The following is a 14,543-nucleotide window of genomic DNA, read 5'->3' as shown; positions in this document are numbered from 1 at the left end:
TGATCTATAGCTTTTCCTCCCAGCTAGCTCAAGTTTCATATATTAAAGAAAGAAATATATGTGTATTTTTACTCCTACCTTCCCTCTCCATTGGTACTCATCATCGTGTCAAGTACCCTTACTGGCTTAATTTGGAAAGGAAGATTAATAGAGCAAAGAAAAAAGTCCATAAAGGAACGTACCGAGAGATTTTGATCGATGCTAGCTTGAGTTGATTATCCTGATGATTGTGAAAGACTCGAATGAGCTAGCTAGGCAGTTGGAAATTTAGAATAGCCGCCTCTGCATCACCAAGAATTCATGAGATCAAATCATAAGATGGCTCTTCCTGGTCTCAGTACTTACATATATCCAGCACATATATATATATGGAAAAAACTAGTTTGCCCACCAAATGTGACCGTTTGGAAAAAAAAAAAGTTATTTTTTATTTTTACTTAATGATTGAAGAAGTGATTTTAAGTATATTGGTATTTTTTTATTTTTTAAATATATTTAAATATATTAAAAAAATGTGAATAGAAAAATTAAAAAAAAAAACTTGTAAAATGCACTATCGGTCAAGTGGAGCAGGCTACTCTAGGCGGCAAAATAGCCCGACTCATATATATATATATATTATATATATATATATATATAGTTAGTTAGTTGTTCTTTACATATATATAATATTTGCCAAGACGCGTGCATCTTGCCGACGATCGAGGAGAAAAATTAATACATTATATAGATCGATCATATAATATACGTGAATGCATGATCTACGACCGAATATATGTAGACGCGTGCGCGCTTTATCACACTTGCAACAAGAAAGCTGCCGATGAGTAGGTTCCGTCGAAACTTACAATATATAGACAAAGCGCGAGCATATATATATAATATTAAATATATTTAAGAAAAATTTACTTATCTACGTATCAGTTATTGATACATTAAAAATTATAAAATCTAAAAATCAAAATTTGAATTTAAAAAAAAAAACTAACAAAATAAATATTATAAATAAAAATATAAATAAAACTGTAAATACATCTAACATTATTCTATATTTGGCGCGCACTAGGTAGCTACTAAATTCAGACCCTCTCTCCAGCTAGCTTTCTTTATATTCGGCGCGCATGCACTAGGTAGCTATTATTTTCGTTCGGCCTTAAATTAATATTGTTTTATTAATTAGTATCTATGGGATATCTCATAACTCTTTATCTGCCGTCCTAGAGCCGTCGTCACCCCCTTTTTTTTCTAATTTTTTTTTTTTTTTTTTGGTTGGCATGCCTTATCGCCTATTTATCACTCCAGCTTGTTACTCCGTACAAGTTTGGAGAAAAACATAAAATTGGTCTAAAGTAATCCGTGGGAATATTATCGTTGATAAGTTGTATTTAGATGTTGAGTTAAATTAATCCTTTTATGAATAATAATAAATTGAGTAGTGGCGGGAATTATATAAGACTCATCTAAACTGAGTTTAAAATGTATTTAAATGTTAAGATGAATTTAGTACTTTTTAAAAGAAGTTAAAAAACATTATGAGTCTCACGTATAAAGATGTGTTAAGTTAAAAAATGTCATGAATCACATATGTAATGAGGTTTTGAGTTGAGTTTAGTTTAATAATTTGAGAGTTTGGTGTTTGAATATTAGACTCAGCTTAAAATTAGACTGAGCTCAGTTGAGTCTTAATCGGTGTGAAATTTTGCCCTTTTGCTCTCCACGACCTAAGCGATTTAGGCGATTAGGTTGATGCCACTGGGTTGCCATTTTGGGAGCGGCTGCCTCCCTATGGCCACCGTTGATGGGCCAGCAGTTCCGCAAAGCCGTCCTCGGACGTTCGTAGACCTCGTTTCAGCAGCCCCACAGCCGCTTTCGAAATTTGATGTACCGTTTAGAGTTCCGAAAGTCATTGAAGGTGAGCTCTGCTTTTTGTTCTCAAATGATGAAATTAAAAGGTTTGCAGAACCATTTCGAGTCTCTATTGTTCTTAAGTTCCTCAAGTGTCGATCGTCACTGGACGCGATTCGTTCTTTCATTCGCACTCGTTGGGGCTTGGCTAGCATTCCGGTAGCTTCAACGATGAGCAGACCCCATAATGTGTTTATTCGGTTTCAATCGGAGGATGACTTAAACAAGGCCATGGCCCCGGAAGCAACTGAGGTGGATGGAGTGCATTATCGAGTTTTTCGTTGGTCAACTGAGTTCAAGGAGGACGAGGACCCGCCTCTGGTTCCGGATTGGGTTTCCCTTCCAGGTCTCCCACCACACTTTTATCATTCCTCTTTTCTGAAGATTTTCACTGCCCCGTTTGGAAAATACATTTGTTGTGACAATACAACACGATGCGCAACCAGAACAGATGATGCTTGTGTGTGCGTGGAGATGGATGCAGCGAAGACTCCTCCGAGCTTTTTCTGGATTGGTTCTCCCGGGGCCTCTGCTAGCTGGTATCATGAAGTAGTTTTTGAAACTCTCCCTGCTTTGTGCACAAAGTGTAAGAAACAGGGGCATAATGAGAAGAATTGTAAATTAGGAGGGGAGAAAATCATCTTGAATCTGAATATTGGTGGAAAGAAATGGGTGCGTAAGGGCCGTTAGGACAGACTAGAAGAAAATATGGTGCTGATAAACACAAATTTAATTACAGGTGAAATTTGGGAGGATTCGCAACCTGAATTGCTTGTGAAGCCTGCTGTGGTTAATGTGGGAATGGATGCAGAGGTAGATAAAGACTTGGCTGGTCCTAGTTACTTTAAATTGCAGGACTCTAATGAAGTTTGCGATGCTAAAGAATTACCTATGATGGGTAGTCAGGACATGATGGAAGGAGGCCATGCTCTCATGTGCATGAGTGACTTACGAGATGTTGAGTTGCACGCTAAAGTATCTTTTGTGAATGGTTTAGTGGCTGAAAATGTAGATATCACTATGGAGGTTCCTAGTAATTCGGAAGTGCAGATTTGTGGTGTAGGTCTTAAGGAATCGGAAACATAATTGGTTAAGTCAAGTATTGTGGACGCAAGCTATGAAGTGGTTTTAATTTAAGGTGTCATCCAATGGTGATGGAACCATGTGGAATGATGATGCATGATGTGTTAGTTGAGACGGTGGCAAAGGAGGGGGTGTTGCATGGTCCTATAGATGAGATGGTTTCGTTGACTGTTGTGACCCCAGTAGATGAGTTACCAAAGGATGGAGTGGTTGAAGATTATGTCTCGGAGCCAGATGAAGAAAGAGCAGAACATCTGTGTAAAAAAAAAGACTTACCCCTCTAATGGAATGGTTGAGGATTACGTTTCAGAACCCGATGAAAACAGGATAAAGCACCTACGCAAAATTAAAGAGTATCCGTCTAATGGGATGCTATAGCGGCAAAAGATGCAAGTAAGGGTGGACGAACTCTCAGTAGCTCATCTCAAGTTCCTAGCAAGCTCGCTCGGATGAATTTATGATCTGTACGCCTCTTTTTTAGAATATCCGTGGTATTCAAACATCCCAGAGACGTATATGTAAGTTGGTAAGGAAGTTTCAAGTTAATTTTATTATGTTAGCTAAACCTTTTGTTGATGAAAGTCAGTTGGATGTTTTAAAAAATTGGTTGAAGTTTGATTATGGTTTTTCTAATCAAAGTGTTGGTGGAAAACTATGGTTGTTATGGAAAGATGAGTTAGAGGTTTCGGTTAGTCAATTTAGTGCTCAGCATGTGTCTGTCTTGCTGAAGGATGCCTCTCATTCTGTTATGGTTTCTGTGGTTTATGCAAAATGTAACCATATGGAGAGGCGTGATCTTTGGAGGTTGTTACAGTTGGATGCCGTGCAAGATATCCCCTGGTTTTGTCTTGGTGATTTCAATAGTATTCGTGGGGATGAGGAACGTAGAGGTGGTAGACCCCGGTCGAAAACGGCAATGGATGAATTTAATGATTTTATTAAGGCATGTGGGTTAATGGTAATGAAGTCAATGGGGGCCAAGTTTTCTTGGTGTAATGGGCAGCGAGGTTGGGTTAGAAGCTGGTCAAAACTCGACAAATGTCTCCTAAATCCCCTGGCTATGGATTTATTACCTATTGCTTTGTATAATTATTTGCCTAGCTCGACGTCGGATCATGCTCCTATGCTCTTTGTTTTAAAGTCTCAGGCATGTAGATATGGTCCATCGTCTTTTAAGTTCCAACAAAGTGGGTGTCTCATGCGAATTTTAGAGAGGTTGTGCAAGGCGCTTGGCAGGCTCCATCGGAATCGTAGAGCTTTTGGGCATACGGAAAAAAATATTTGTGAATTGGAGAAGCAGATAGAAAGAATTGATGGTCAATTGCAGGCTAGCTTTTCCGAAGAGGTTGAGTCAGAATTACTAATTGCCAAGGAAGAGCTTGCGGTGTGGCTTCTCAAAGAGGAGACTCGGTTATGTCAGCAGACCAAAATTAGGTGGATGGAGAAGGGTGAGGCCTCCACTCAATTTTTTAGAACTTTTGCTTTTGTTAATAAGCCGATGGTGCAAGAAATGCGACTACGTGAAGGTTCTTGTTTATCATCCCTGGAGGCTATTCATGCTAGGGCTGTGGAATTCCTAAGTGATTTTCTAAAGGCAAGACCAAGGAGGGCTATCCCAGATTTATTCTTGTTTGTGCAAAATTTCGTTATAGAAGAGGAAAACAATACTCTTCTTCAGCTCCCTTCAATCCAAGAGGTTAAAGAGTCTATGTTTTCTATTCCGGCTGATAGTAGTCCAGGCCCAGACGGGTTTAAGTCTGGATTCTATTGTTCGTGTTAGGATATTGTGGAGGCTGATGTGGTGGCCGCAGTTTGGGAGTTCTTTAGTGGTGCCACTTTACCCAAATTCTACTCGGCATCTTACATTGTGCTCCATCCAAAGGTGCCAAACCCTACTGGGTTTGACAAATTTAGACCCAACAATCTGTGTTCTGTGGTTTACAAGGTATGCTCCAAAATTTTGGTTCGTAGATTGTCACCTATTTTAAATAAGATTATTTCTCCGGAGCAGGGCACCTTCTTACCTGGACGAAGCATCTTTGAGAATATTACGTTGGCTCAAAAGTTGATTCATTTATTGAATAAGCATGCCCGTGGTGGTAATGTCATAATTAAAGTGGATATGGCTAAAGCATATGACAGTGTTGACTGGGATTTCTTATTACATGTCATGTCCTCTTTTGGTTTTTGGCCCTTGATTTTGTGCGTTGATCAAATATTATATTTCTACTCTATGGTTCTCTGTGGATATGAATGGCACAATGACAGGATTCTTTCCCAGTGGGCCTAGTTTGCTAATGGTGGGAAGTCCTCGCTCCGTGCTATCAGGGTTGTATTTGCTCAGTATGAAGATTGGTCTGGTCAGGTGGTGAGTAAAGAGAAGTTTTCTATTTTCTTTCCTCAACATTTTACGAGTGCTCAAAAAATGAGTGCCTTGAGAATTACATCTTTCTCAGAGGGCTCCTTTCCGGTGAAATATTTAGGTGCACCGTTGGTTTTAGGAAAGCTGAAAGTGATTCATTTTGATGGGCTAATGCATCAGATTCGGAGCCAGCTTGAAGGATGGCAAACAAAGTTCCTAACGTCTGGTGGTCGCATTTTGTTGTTGAGGCATCATATTGTGGCAAGTTTACCGATACAGCTCTTTTCTGTTTTGCATGCGCCTAAGGCTGTGGTGGCAAGTCTTAATCGACTCATGAGTAATTTTTTTTTGGGCTCCTACAATGGTAAACAAAAAAGGAAGTGGGTTTTTTGGACTAGAGTGTGTACTCCTATTCTTGAAGGGGTATGGGTCTTCGAAATTTTGAAAATGTGCAGGTGTCGCTCTTTATGAAATTTGCTTGAAAGCTTCTAACTCAAGATTCCGTTTAGGTTAATTTTTTTAAGGCAAAATACGTCAAAGAGAGGTATATCTCTTTGATTGAGGCTAGTAAAAGCTCGTTATTCTGGAAACAAATAGTAGCAGTGTTACCTAAGGTGTTGAGTAATGCCGTGTGGAAGGTAAGGGATGGTCATGTCTCTTTTTGGAAGGATAATCGGTTGTCATCAGGTGCTATTATAGACTCTTGTGAGATCTTGTTTGGGCCTGGACTACTATCCACCGAAATAGAAAACATAGCCTCTTTAACCTCTTGGATTGAAGGGAGCTGTAGAAGAGTATTGTTTTCCTCTTTTGTAACAACATTATGCATAAACAAGGATAAATCCGAGGTATCCCTCCTTGGTCTTATCTTCAGAAAATCACTTACGAATTCCATAGCCCCAGCATGAATAGCCTCTGGGGATGATAAACAAGAACCATCACGTGTATTAAAAAGTTGGGCATTCCAGTGGTTTCTAAATGTGAATGTTGTGTACGGAGTTGTCTGGAAAATCAGGATCATGTCCTGGCCACAGGTACTTTAGCAGCGAAAATTTGGCATAGGGCGTCTTTGAGTTTGGGGACGCCTTATGACCCATCTAGGCCTTGGAAGAATACTATGGAGCTTTGGTTTCGACGGGCCTCACATTCATCCCAAAAAGGTACGTTGCTTGATTTGATTCCCATTATTTTAACGTGGTCTCTTTCGGTGTGGCGGTGTAAGGCTCGTATGAAAGGGAAACATGGTTCTGTGCAGTTGTGGTGGAGTGCGATCAAAGCGGCAATTGCATGGGTAGGATTACATTTGAGGGTGAGTAAAAACTTGGATAATGGTGACGCTAGAATATTGGAGGCCTTCTCAATACCGGTTAAAGCTCCTTTATGTAAGCCGATTTGTTTGGTAAAGTGGTGTAAGCCAAATATGGGGTGGTTTAAGTTGATGGGAGTTCGTTAGGCAGTCCAGGTTGCATGGGGGCGAGGGGCCTTATTCGGGATGATCGGGCTATTTGAGGTTGGCTTTTGCTAAGGAGTTGGCTCATGGCTCTAATAACGAAGTGGAACTATTAGCTCTTTATTATGGGCTGAAACACTGCAAGGAGTTGGGTTTGCAAAGAATTGAGATTGAGCTTGACTCTTTACTTTTTGTTAACTAGTTGGCAAAAGGGAGATGTGGCATGTGGTATCTTGAAGACTATTGGAATGAAATCCAAGAGGTTTTGTCGATTTTGCAAGTCAAGATCAACCATGTTTATAGAGAAGGAAATTCAAGAGTTGATTTTCTTGCTCGTATGGCTTCGAATCATCAGTCTGGTACGTGGATAAATTTTGATGATGTTTCGTGGAAGCTCAAAGGTATTTTACAGGTGGATAGATTAGGTCTTCAGAATAAGCTGCGTCTATACTAATTTGCATTCACATTGGTCAGCTGTGTTTGCATTCACGATGATTTATGTCACGTTGATTACACGTTTGGCTTAGGCTTGTTAGAATTTGTTTTGGTTTTTGCTTATTTTGACACTTGATTTTGGGTTAGTTTATAACGTTTTATCCTGTAAGCCTCTAAGTGTAATGATGTTATTATGATTTTTCTCCGCCATAAGTAAGGGTTTATTAATAAACTCGGGACGAAGTCGCTATATGTGTGGCTATCGGCTCTTCTTAAAAAAAAAAAAAAAAAAAAGAGTTTTCAATGAAAAGAATGATCACTCATGCGCCCAAGTTCCAATTGTGATAATTTAATTTCTTCGTGATCACAGACCAGTTGCCTAACCATCTGCATATGTTCAGATAAACACATGCCATTCATCTGTAAAACCTTGCATGCATTTATCATCTTGCACGTACGCGTAGTACATATGCATGCATGCATGGCTTGGTTCAAGACATAATGGTTGGTGTATTAAGAAAAAAAATGCTAAATATATTTAATAAAAATTTATTATTCGTACATATCAGTTATTGATATATATTGAAAATTATAAAATTTAAAATTTAAAATTTAAAATAAAAAAAGTCATAAAATTAGTAAAATTATAAATACATATACTAGTACTGCTAAAAACTCGAAAAGATCAAGATTGAACTATAGCACATAATTGATAAGGCAGCAATAATTAAATGAAGCTAACCTTTTTCAAGAGAGTGAACGAGGCCGACGGGTCAGACGACGTCGCGACTTTTCTCTTTTTCTTGTCGAAAGTCTTAAATTTTAACAACTAAGGAACGTCGGTACGTGCATGAGCAGATCAAAAGCTGCTGATCAGGAAGAAGAATTAGCTAGCACAAGCTAGCCGGCCAGCTGCATGCTACCTGAAGGTAAGCTAGCCCTCGACCGCCGTCAACAAGTTTTTCACTAGCTAGCTAGACTTTCAAATATGTATTCTCGATCGTCCGGTGCAGTGAAACAGAGCGTCGACGAACGAACTGATATAATTGACAACCCAAAATATAGCAGTCAAAAAAGTTGAAGCTGGATTCGGGGCTGGATCGAATAGAACTTGCGTGTGTGTAGATTCATGCAATCTGAAAAGAACGGAAGTGTTAGAAAATAAAAGCATAAAGAAAAAGGATATATACCGCAAATTCGGATTGATTGAAGGATAGATTGCCGACATTCGGCCGACATAATTCGGTGCTGTGATATTACCTCGGCGTTCATACCCAACCCATGACTCATGAGATTATGACTCGGCGTAGAAAACTGACTTTCTAATCGATGAAATTATATAATTTAATTTTTTTTAAAATTAAAAAAGCAGGAAGAATGAACAAGATAAAATTAAAGTATCGAAACTAATGAATATTATGGAAGTGCTAATGAAAAGACTACACGATAGATAGTAGTGCGTACTGCATGGCCGACTAGTACTGGCCAGTTGATACCATTATTAACGCGTAGTAGATCTAAACGAAGAGTCAACACACGTCTATTAACAGGACCGACAAAAGGAATCGACGAAGGGAAAAGTAACCTCGGTTCACTTAACATGCATTTTCCTTCACTAAAATGACTCATTGCCGACTGCTAATTAATTACTGTGAATGATCTTTTTAAGAAATTATGTTAATAAATCAGAGTGAAGAATATACGTACTATTTATACCGTTAAAACACAGACATACGTACTTTAAATTAGATTTATTTTTCAAATGAATGCTACATATATACCATGTTAATATATATATAGATCATGACGTATTTTCCGTATGGGCTTACAAATACAAAGAAAAACCAATTAAAGAGCCCAAAAGATAAAGCAAAGGAGAGAAAACCAGTTTTATTGTGGTTGGCAAAAAGAAAGCCCAAAAAGGCCAGGCCGGGAAAACACGGGTTAGGGCAATGCTTTTCAATGATGTGCAGGTCTTTATGATCTTTTATGTCATATGGACGTACGTGGTTCATATACGTTTCAGACCCACCACGTACGGGAAAGTTTGCACATGATCTTTGCATATTCGACAAAACTAATAATAATAATAAGGTAAAACAACAGCTATCTATTTCGGTTGCGTCCAGATTCCTCTGCTTTTTTAATATATATTTTTTATTTTTATTTTATTATTATTATTATTTTTTGGGTTAGACGTGGTACCGATGCCCAGAATCAAAGAGGAGGATGATGATCAAGTTGTCATGGTAATATATATATATATATATATATATATATATATGATTTTATTCTTTCTCCCACCATTTAGAGTACTGGGGAATTAAGGATTTTCAATGAAGGTGGAATAGGAACTGAGATTGTAGAAATTAATGAACATGACGATCGATGAGGATATGGAAAGGGAATAGTTAGCTAGATAGATCATACAAATCATGTAAAAGAATTTGCAAATACCTGATTGAAAGCCCGCGCCACCATGAAACATCGATCGGCTCTGCACTTGTTTCCGATTCATCCCAAAGAAACTGATCACGAGAATCTATGATTTTCAGCTGCCGGACTCTGGAAAAATCCAAAGTACTGTCAAAACACAGAACAAAGTAATGAAGTACCGATATAGAAAGAACAATTAAGTAGTAGCACCGCTTCAACAAACACGATGATCATAGTATTTTCATTAATTTTGGGTTCGGCGTTATGCTGTTGGCATGGAGCAATTAGTTGAGCTGATGATCATTAATCGCGTTTGTGGTTGTAGACCCCACGAAATTTCCTCGCAACTACTCTTGGTCAAATATACGTTTGGATTTAGAAATGAATTGAAATGGTTTTAAATGAATTGAATTAAATATTATTAAAATATTTAATTTTTAATATTATTATTATTTAAAAATTTAAAAAAGTTGAATTGTTTATTATATTTTATATATAAATTTGAAAAAGATTGTATGATGAGATGAGTTTGTAATCTAAAGCCTAGAATATATTTGATCCATCAACCTCTAAAAGTAGACAAGAAGTTTCCAAAAAATATTAAATTTAAAATATACTAGTTTTTGACTAATTAACTCTTTGTTGTTGTACATCAAAAGATAGATTGTTACAAAATCTACCATAAATTTAGATCATAGATTACTTTTATGATCTGGAATTCTGTATCGGTATTCATAGAAAAATGTACATGGAATATCAAATAAGAATACGAATGACACTTTTAGGTACCTCTAAAGGTGTAATTGGTCCGATTTTAGATAAATTATATTGACTGATGTTGCTCTTTTTATTTAATTTAATTTTGCAGCTGCTGGTTTATATTTTTGTTACTCTTTTGCACGCAGCTTTACCATCTGTTTTATTGTTTTTGTTTTTGTTTTGTAGGATACCTGAACTTGTCCTCCATATATACATACATATAAAATATTAAATTTATGAAATTAGTTTACGTAATTAGTAAATTCATAAACTGATATAATAATTTGTTGTAACTTGTAGTATATATTAGATTATAAATTAATCGAATCGATCTTTTTATTATAGAGTAAATTTAATATGGTATCAATTTATAAATTTATTTTTGTGAAATGTTTTTGTGATTTAAGTAAAAATAAAAGCTCGCTTTTGTGGGTGGCTTTGGTAGACATAGCTTTCTTACCTGTCCTGACTCCGATCCATGATCTCAAATTCTATATATGCCTTTCAACACACACCAAAAGAAATCATGACTTTATATATATATATATATATATATATATATATATATATATATATATGAGTGAGACTAAAGATAAAGATATCAATATGTCTACAGCTAGCTGGTAGCATGGGCCATTTTTGTACCTAACTGATCATAATGCATATACCCCGCATGCAGTTACCACGATATTCATCAACTCAACTGGGCCATAGAATGGTTCATTTACTGTTAAGAGGATGATGAAGATCAGCTTTCTTAATTTTCCTGCATGAGTAGCTGGAATTAGGTGTGTGTGTATATATATATATATATATATATATATGCGTGATTATTAGATCAGCTGCATGCGCAATATAACAACCCTAAGATTACATGCGGAACTGATTACCTGTTCTCTTATTATAAGACCTCTGTACGTTTTCTTGTTCGAGGTGGCTGTTTAATCCGGCAATGGTACTGCATGTGATCTGTCGGCCAGAATAAAGATTGGTCATCACGTTCAAGGGAAAAACAAAACATCAAGCTGAACTGTATCTTACAACATTTTATTATCATCATTAATATTCTAAGCAAAAGCCTATTACAATTTACAACTATCGAAAGTGGGAAAACATATTAATGAAATGAACATGACTTAAACTGACAACAAACTTTTACCAAACTTAAGAATCTCAACCCCTCTTTACCAAACTTTTCACCTAAACTGACCCGGGAAGCCACGTGCATCACGTGATCTTCTCTTGTCCTGTCTTCCGTTCACATGAGATTGTTGCTAGGCTGTGACCAGCAAGCATGCACCGGCGTGCCCAACCCACTCACACGTCAACCCAAGTGCGGGATTTATAATTGGTACGTGCTAGCTGGCTCATGCATGCGTAAATCATATGGGGGCCGTGGCGATGGTTGAGTACTGCTCGAAAAGACGACAATAGAGAAAAAAGGGTGGCCATGCGGCGGACGTTAGGTGATCATGAGAACCGAAGGGGGACTCAAAAAATATTAGATGAATCGTCTCATTGCTTTCAACGTTGAATGTAGCACAGTAGCAGCACAGACATGTTACTAACATATCTTTCCGTGCTGGATTTGCTTTTCACCTTTTGCCTTCTTTTCCCCATTCTTTTTTTCCTTTTCGGTTCTTTCAAACCATTCGGTAAGAGATCCATCCATCCTTTCTTATAGTGCATTCATTGTCAGTAGGGCTGCAACCCGACCAACCCGATCCATGTTTGGGCCCGATCCGACCTGATCTGACTTTAAAAAGGGTCAAACTGCTATGGGCCGACCCGACCCGACATTGGAAGCAGGAAATGGGAGCCCGAATCGTGTACAAGCAGATAAAAAAAAACCTTACAAATTCCTATACAATCCCTTTCCTAAATTTTCAAATTTAACCAACACCCACTATTACAGACAACTTGAAAGCATTCTCACCCCATCACTTCAAATTTTCTAGGGAAAATAAAGGAAAATCAAAGCCGAGAAAGCAAGCTAAAATTCTCAAAACAAGCAACGTGCAAGATTTGCACCTTCACACCAGAAAACCAAACCCATTAGCACCATAAATCAAAGAACTTACAAAGCAGTCGTCGTCAATTCTGAAAATATACTTCTTCTTAGACACCCAAAGCAGCGGCAAACAGAGTCCTTGAAGGAAATGCAGGAGTCTTTGGGACTCAGAATCATGTTGATGTCGTTGCGGTTATAGAGCTCGTAATCGAAGCCATTAGGGACGTTGATGGTCTTCGAAGGATCACCATCTTGGACGATGATGAGGTGGTAAGGCTCAAAGCTCATCTTTCAGCAACGGCGTTGGGGCATGCAAATAGACGCTAGGGTTTCTGAGCTTTTGTTTGAAGAGAGTGAACTTCAAGTGTCAACCCGCCCTTTTTGGCATGGGTTCGAAACTTTATTATAGCACTTTGTCTTTATTTAAAAAAATAAATGCAACTTTAAGGTGTATGATCTGCCTAAACATTGTGGTTGTTTGGCCCATGTCCCAAGTCCAACACATCATTTATTTCATAAAATAAAGACAAAGTGCTATAATAAAGTTTCCAACCCATGCCCTCAAAATTAACATACTTTCACTACTAGGCCATGCATCTGAATTGTTGTAATGATTTCACAAGAATATATAATACGCCCATATTAAAAATTTCAATAATTGCAACAATCCCACACTTACTAAAATTTCAATCAAATATCGATATCTTCATGCATATATATGTTAACAATGGAAATACAATACACATTGTATGGAGATTTTCTCCTCAAGGCCCACAAAGGCCCCATCAAGCTCGGCCCACGAATCCAGCCTCTTAGAAGAATCCTTTGCAATGGCTTGTAGAAGGAGTGGTGCTGCAAGAGATGAGACACGTCGATCTAGAGACCCTTCGGATAGTATCCAGTCTTTGAGTGCCTACCCACATGGTAGGCGTGATATTCGGAGAATCATTGATATACTGACAGGAGAGGCATGGACGGACCAAAGGGAATGCAGACCGAAAAGAGGGACTGAAGAGCTACGCCGCATTTATGGTCACTTCCACCACCCAGGCAAATGCGCCACATTAATGGCACAGTTACAGAGCCGCACCCCATTAATGACGCCGTCTCAAATCCACACCACATTTAAAGATTATGACAAAATGAATAGTGTAAGGAATATGACCCTCACGGAAGCGGGTATGATTTGCCCTCTCAACTGATAGTATAAATAGTTGATCCCAAGTAAGACGAAAGTTTCTTTGATCCCTAAACTCTCTTACTTATTACTACACTTCAATAATATATACTAACTTAGACATTGGAGGCTCTCCAACCATAAGGCCGCCCTATCAAAGTTGCAGTATTTTCTACCTTGTGCAGGGCCCATTTTCAAAGACATGAGTTGTTGTAGCTTGGCCCAAATGTGTGCGAAACACGACGTTAACACACATGATTCTATCTAATTTTAGCGAGATAATTATTCACCTCACCAATTAGTTTGCATTAATCTATGTATTTCATCATGACTTTCATAAATATTTACAAAAGTAAATCTTGAACTTTTGCACTAATCCACATCTTATGCTTTATATTCAGGCCCGTTTGGATTCAAAACTCACATAAACTCATCTCATCATTACAATTTTTTTAAATTTTCACACAAAATATAATAAACAATTCATTTTTTTCAAATCTTAAAATAATAATAATATTAAAAATAATATTATAACAATATTTTATTCGACTCATCTAAAACCATCTCAACTGATCTTTGAATCCAAACGGGACCGATTTGAATCCATCAAAGTCTCTCTCCCTCTTTCTCTCTTTTCCATCTTCTATTCTATTATATTATATTTCTATCATGGTATCAGAGTCATTGACTAATATTAGATTTGTTCCTGTTAAATATTTCTTTTAAAAAATTTCGCAAGCTTTGCATCCCACAAATTTTCATCATTGTCTAACCATATTTCATCTCAAATCAATACATTAATTGTGAGCCTTTTTTTTTATTGGATTTTGGTTTATTGTGAGTATTGTTTAAGACTTCAAATCCATTTTTTGCTTTTAATTTTGACCCTATAGTTGACCAAGACCATATATAGCCGATTGTTAGC

At 37.5% G+C, this 14,543-nt stretch overlaps 1 protein-coding gene across 2 annotated transcripts in view; it reads right to left on the bottom strand.

The window, feature by feature from the left end:
- Positions 1-14,543, bottom strand: part of LOC121261098 (calcium-transporting ATPase 10, plasma membrane-type-like) — a 65,729-nt gene that overhangs the window by 38,518 nt on the left and 12,668 nt on the right. The window contains exon 1 of one of the 2 annotated variants that reach the window (XM_041163273.1): positions 183-274. The exons of the other annotated variant lie outside the window; for it this stretch is intronic. The gene's annotated coding sequence lies outside the window, so the exon portion shown is untranslated. Of the gene's footprint in view, positions 1-182; positions 275-14,543 lie in introns of those variants that run through there. 2 annotated transcript variants of the gene reach the window in all.

This window comes from Juglans microcarpa x Juglans regia, chromosome 4D, assembly GCF_004785595.1.
Source record: "Juglans microcarpa x Juglans regia isolate MS1-56 chromosome 4D, Jm3101_v1.0, whole genome shotgun sequence".
Classification (NCBI taxonomy): domain Eukaryota; kingdom Viridiplantae; phylum Streptophyta; class Magnoliopsida; order Fagales; family Juglandaceae; genus Juglans; species Juglans microcarpa x Juglans regia.
Note: the sequence above shows the minus strand (reverse complement) of the source record. Positions and strands in the feature narration are given on the sequence as shown.